The sequence below is a fragment of the Catharus ustulatus genome, chromosome 4 (genome assembly GCF_009819885.2).
Source record: "Catharus ustulatus isolate bCatUst1 chromosome 4, bCatUst1.pri.v2, whole genome shotgun sequence".
Lineage (NCBI taxonomy): Eukaryota > Metazoa > Chordata > Aves > Passeriformes > Turdidae > Catharus > Catharus ustulatus.
In genome coordinates, this window is record NC_046224.1 from 62452145 (window position 1) to 62458144 (window position 6000).

The following is a 6000-nucleotide window of genomic DNA, read 5'->3' on the forward strand; positions in this document are numbered from 1 at the left end:
GAGCCCCTCAGATAAGAATCTAACAAGGCCATCTGAGATATTTACAAAGGTCATTTTGTGCACTTGTGTCCCAGCATTTCAGGACAGTGTATTTGTTAGCTATTGCAGTGAAAACATGATGGTCCTCAGCTGTATTTTCCAAAAGTCTCATCCCCAGACCAGCCAATGCCCGTGATTCTTGTTCTGTCTGACCAATTAACACATCCTTGGATTCCCCATGTGGGAAATAATCTGTTGCACTAAGTGAGGAGAGGGAGCATAGCAGATCAAGAAACAGGAAAAGAATGAACACAAAGTCAAAGCACTGTGTCCCCCACACAGTCACTGTCAGGAAGCCAAATAGAATGCAAAATAGTCAGCCAGGGTTAAGGAAGTATCCTGAAAAACTCTCTTGAAGAAAATGCACGTCTGTACAAAACAGCAATTTTCAAAAAACCTAGATCACAGAAAGGTAAGGATAGAAAGCAAAATGTTTTTCCCAGTGTTAAATCTCCAAACCCAGGACCTAACAAGGTACTATAAATGCCATGTGCTGAAAAGCAAGAAATGTGGAGTTAGAGATTGCTTTTTGGGGAGATGGATACTTTAAATCTATCCTGCTTTATGGGAAGCAGGAATAAATCTAAACTTCTCTTGGTGTTAGAGAGGCTGCCCAGCAGTCATTTCTAACCTTAATGAACCATTTCTACCAGAGTAAGAGCAGAAGACAGAGCAGGAGGAGCCCAGCCCTAAGCACCCAAAGTTTAGGTTTTCTTAACGAGAGCCAAACGTAACTCACGGTCCCTAACTCAGCACACAGTTTATTGGGCAGGGGAGTTCAACCCCTTGGAAAGAAAAGACCCTGTAGCTTTAATTGGTATCTCCAACCAACTCATAGAAAACTTTCACAAAGCTGCCTGCTTGCAAATTATGCTTGAAACACAATTCACTGCTGGCTATAAATCACTGGTGCAATTACCTGTAAATGTAAAACAATGCCCTCTTCCCTCTGGTGCCAAAGAAGGGATCAAACCTGTTATACAGGATTTGCAAGACCAAGAAACAATAATTAATACTCATTTTCCTTTCAACTCTCCTGTATGGCCAGTCCAAAAACCCAAACCTGACAACATGGCTGTTTATCAATTTATTAATGGTTTTCCTGTGGGAGGAGGTGAAATAGAAGTAGTGCGGGATACTGAACAAAAAATAATCTCCCATTTGGAAAGCCTTAATTTGCAAATTGCCCCAGAGAAAATTCAAAAGCCTTCTTAGAAAGTGAAGAAAGGGAAGTTTTTGAAGACAGTCACTACTGGAACCCTCCCTGCTGATGGGGTGGCCCAGAGCTCCTCAGTAAGGAAGTGGTATGACCTGATAGAACATTACTGTAACACCTTCTCAGTGACAAAAGGAACTATAAAAAAATCTGACCATTCAAGAAACTGAGAGCTTGGCTAGTAGCCAAAACAAACCTGCCTTGGTAACCAAAGTAGCCTCCCCTTTCTCTCCCAAACAGCAAATCCTTGGTTCAAGAAAAGGATAAGAGATGGGGAGTCAATAGTAGTTTGGAGTGTGCTCATAGCTGTTTGGGGTTTTCCAACTTGACGTACAGATTGGCTCTCTTGTTTGCATCTACACTGACTCTTGTGCTGTGTTTAAAGGAGGAACAGAGTGGCTCCCTTTTTGGCAGCAAAATAATTGGGAAGTTAACAGAATTCCAGTCTGTGTTACATGCTGGATAGTTCCATCATTTTAACCTCCTGCCTCTTTATGGCAGATTCTGTTGTGTTTACTTTTCACCGAAGAACACCGCAGGACATGAAGATTAATTGCTGAATCCCTCATCGAACCTGTATACAGTCATGGCACAGGACCTCACTGTCATGTTTTATATTGTGAAATCCAAAATCAGAGTTGCTAGCTAAACTTAGCTGTTGTACAATTTTTCCCATAAAACAGTAAAAACAATACAAAATACTGGGGATAACTTGATGTTAATTTTGTAACACCTATCACCCAACCATTGGTTGGGTGAGTCTGAAAATTTTTGAAATTAAACCTTATGTAATTAGAAAAACTGGCCAGCAACAATATTGTTTAATTTGGCATAGTTTTTCAAACAATAATTCTTTTAAGAAACGAAAGATAAGAGACATAAGTGGTGTTGTAGGAAAAAAGGATTAGGAATTTTGAATAGCATTGATTCAGAAATACTGATGAATAAATTGGCTATAACCCTCAATTACAAGAGGAGGTGAGGAATGCACCCTTCCTACTGAAATTCGGAAAATAGTCTGGGATAGTGCCACTAACTTTGAAAGAGAATTCCAATCCTGGTGGAATCTGGTAAATTTTACCTACAACCCCAGCACAAACACAGCCACAGCCTTTGTACTGACGATATGCAATGCTTCAGTGCATTCAATATTCCCTCTCATTGCTTTAGGGTTGAATCACGACGGAGCTGTTCTCTGTCCTTTGAGCATAGAGAATGGGCCCACCAAATTGGTGGGAAGTGGTAAACTTAATTTGGAAACTTGCATTGCCTGGGAAAAACAGGCGTTTATCTGTGAAAGTAACACAATCAGAGCTCAAGATATTTGCTTAGACACAGAACAGAAGGTCTGTAACTTTGAAGTTCATCCAAACAAGATTCCTGAGACAGTACTGGTGTATATAGGCAATGGGTGTGCATGCTTAAAAACCACTTGTGATAGTGTTTTCATAGAGAATTTAGTAGTGAGTACTAAAAATCATTCAAATCTTTGTGTTTGTAACTTTACTAAAATTGCAGGATGTGATTTTTCTTTTGAAGCCCCAGCTACCTCTCATCCCCTTCTACAGTCCAATTACACACTGATCCCCCATCTACTGCCTACTCCCATTGGGATGAACCTCTCTCTGGTAAAGCAATTACTGTTTCACCAAGACTTAATTGACATTTTGAAAAAGATTAAGAAAAATGGACAAAAAAAACCCCCTTAATAACTGTCCATCACAATGTGAAAGAAATACATCGTGTTCTGGAAAGAGTAAAAAGAGTTGCTGAACACAGGTGGTAGGATATTCTCTTTGGGTAGTCACCTACTGCTACAGGTGTCCTAAACAAATTGTGTCATCCCATCATTGCCCTGTTGATTTTGGTTTTGATTGGTTTTGTTTTATCAGCAATCCTCTACATTATGATTTGGAGAATGATGAAATAGTTGACACAATTGACATCTACATCGGATATACACAAATCAGTCACTGCTGACATCCCTAAGGTTATTGACACAAAGGGAAATGTATGATTTAAAATAAAACACATTTTCAGTTAAAATTACTTATTTTAATTGCCTTGGTTTATTAGTATTAATTAAAATTGCTTATTTTTGTTTGTGCTGCATTTTTTAATATTGATTAAAATTATTTTTCTTATATTTTGAAAATTAATTTAAAATTGCTTAGTTTCATCATACTGTATTTTGAATTGAAATTTATTATTGTCTTTGTAATCAGAAATTGATTGTTTCTATGCAATGAAAAAAAAATTGAATAATTGAAAATTGATTATCTGTTCGTTTTCTTTTTCTCTTTTTCTTTCCCTTATCTTTTTCCTACTTTTCTATTCTGTCCATCTTCCTGTCTCTGTTTTCCAGGATATACTACCAAATCGGATGAATCCTGAAGACTTCAGAACAACGCCATGAAGGAGCGCTGCTGACAATGATCGTGAGTCACAGGGCGGTGTAAGGGTCGGTCCAAAGATTCCCTGATCTCCCTCACGAACATCATCAGAGACCCTGAGACCCTTGAGACCCCAGGACCCCACCTCTCACTTTGGACAGGAGTTTTCTGGTCTGGCCACGGTGGATGCTTTCCAAGGAACTGTGTACAGGTGTGCTTGCCTGAGCTTGCTGCTTCCATGGTACTCTGCTCTCAAGCAGAGTGCTGGTTCTAGTGTTCTGTCCTGCACCTGATTATTGAAGCCACAGGCTTCTGAACACAATAGGTCATAACTCTCCCCACCTTTTGGCCAGTGGCCATTCACGTTGGAAATGGACTATAAAAACTATTACTTTCTGAAGAGACTTTTGAGATCTTTCTCCCCATGGATGGAAGACATCAACGGGTGACCCGAGGACATCCCATCTGTTGGTAGCTATTCCCCCCATTCTCTCCCTCTCTCTCCTCTTTTTCTTCGTTTCCTTTATGTCTCTCCCTCTCCCCTCTATCACAAACTGAGTTGTTGGCACTTAATAAACCACATTGCTGCCTATTGCTGAATAAAACTTTAGTCCCTTCTCGTTTGTCTTTTGCACCCTGGGGTCAAACGAACCATCACGACCCCCACTCAGGTTGTGCAGACTGTGATACCAACCCAGCTGTGTTCACTGGCAGAGGGAGGAGAGAGGGCTTTCCCCTGCCAGGTGCCAGGACTTTTCTCCCCGTCTCCTCACTTCTCCTACTCTTCAGCCAAGTGTGGTGTCACCCTTCTGCAGCTCCTGCTGCCACAGAACCAGTCTAGCTGTGGGAAGTATCTTGGCACATCTTCAGATACAAGCAAAACTCCCTTCCTGACAGGCATGAGCCCCTGCAGCATCATGAGACCAAGTTCAGCAAGGGCCAGATTAAATCTGGGATTTATTCATACTGATTTTGAGCAGAAGCTTTGCTCACTAGACAGCACTAACTTTGCCAGCCCAGGATGTGTCAGGGTGAGGTTGCTCTGAAGCATGACTATATTTGCTATAATCCCAGATCCCATGCTGGTGTATTAAGATAAAAACGTGTCGGAACTTTTAAATTTATTTCTCTGGATTTCTTTTCGGTACTGATTCAACACCGATACTAGGATTGGTGTGATAAGAGAAGGCAAGTTACATTATTCTAACTGTGCAAATACAGTTCTAGCTGGTTTGGGGGATTATTTTTCTCTGCACTTTTAACTGTGAAGTTTTAACACACCTGGAATTGCATCCAGTGGAAAAGTACCTACTGGGCTGCTGCTAGCTGTGCTGAGGAGCCCTTGAAATGAAAACAAACCAACCACAAATCACACTAATGGGAAGGCTGTCACTTCTGGATTCAACCCTAGGAATGAAATATAATAGGAGAAAATAAATATTTGCTTTAGGCCCAGACACAGAAAGTAAATCATCTGCGGAGAGAATGACATTCCTCTCCTCCCCTTCATCCCAAACTAGAGATCAGGTCTATTGACGTGAATGAAAGGAAAGAGAAAGGAAAGAAAAGCCAAATCCATAACACAAAAAACAGAATAGCTGTATATTCCTTGCAGACTATACATACCTATTGTATCTATTAAATACATGAGACAATTATCCAGAAAATCAGACACCTCAATTCAGCTGCAAATTTTCCACAGATTCCTTGGAGAAACGAGGGTGGGGCTGTTCCATATAGAAGGTATTTTGTAAAATTATATACATAAACATCTGAAGATTGAAATACTCTGTTTCCTGACCTAGTATCTCAAGCTGGACACCTAAGAAATAGAAAGTCTCCCACCTTGGGCTTGAAGCTCCTCAGAAAGCACAACTCCCCCTCTCCATTCCCCACAGGTCACAGCAGCCAAGGCAAGGCAAAGAGCTGCCCCCACTTAGGTGCACAGCCCCTGACTTTGAAAGGATCAAAACATACTAAACAGCAATAAAAACTACTAATAATATCCATCACAAACATCACATCATTACAGTGGGGGTTTTAGCTTCGCTTTTAGATGATCCAACCCCAGGCTTGAGCCCGGTAGGACCAACCACTCAACAACACATATTTAGATACCAAAATTAACAACTTTGAATTACATGTTGATACTTTTTGAAATACACATTTCTAATCCAGGTATTCAAATAGGATGTGGGACTTTCCTCAAAGTTTTGCTTTCAATGGAAGCTGAGCAGTGGAAAACCCAGTTTTGACACACTTGTTAGTTCTGTGGTTAGAAAAGAATAGCTGTATAGTTAGATCTCACAGCCTTCTGAAGAATATATTCCAGTCATCCAGAGCTCTGGTATC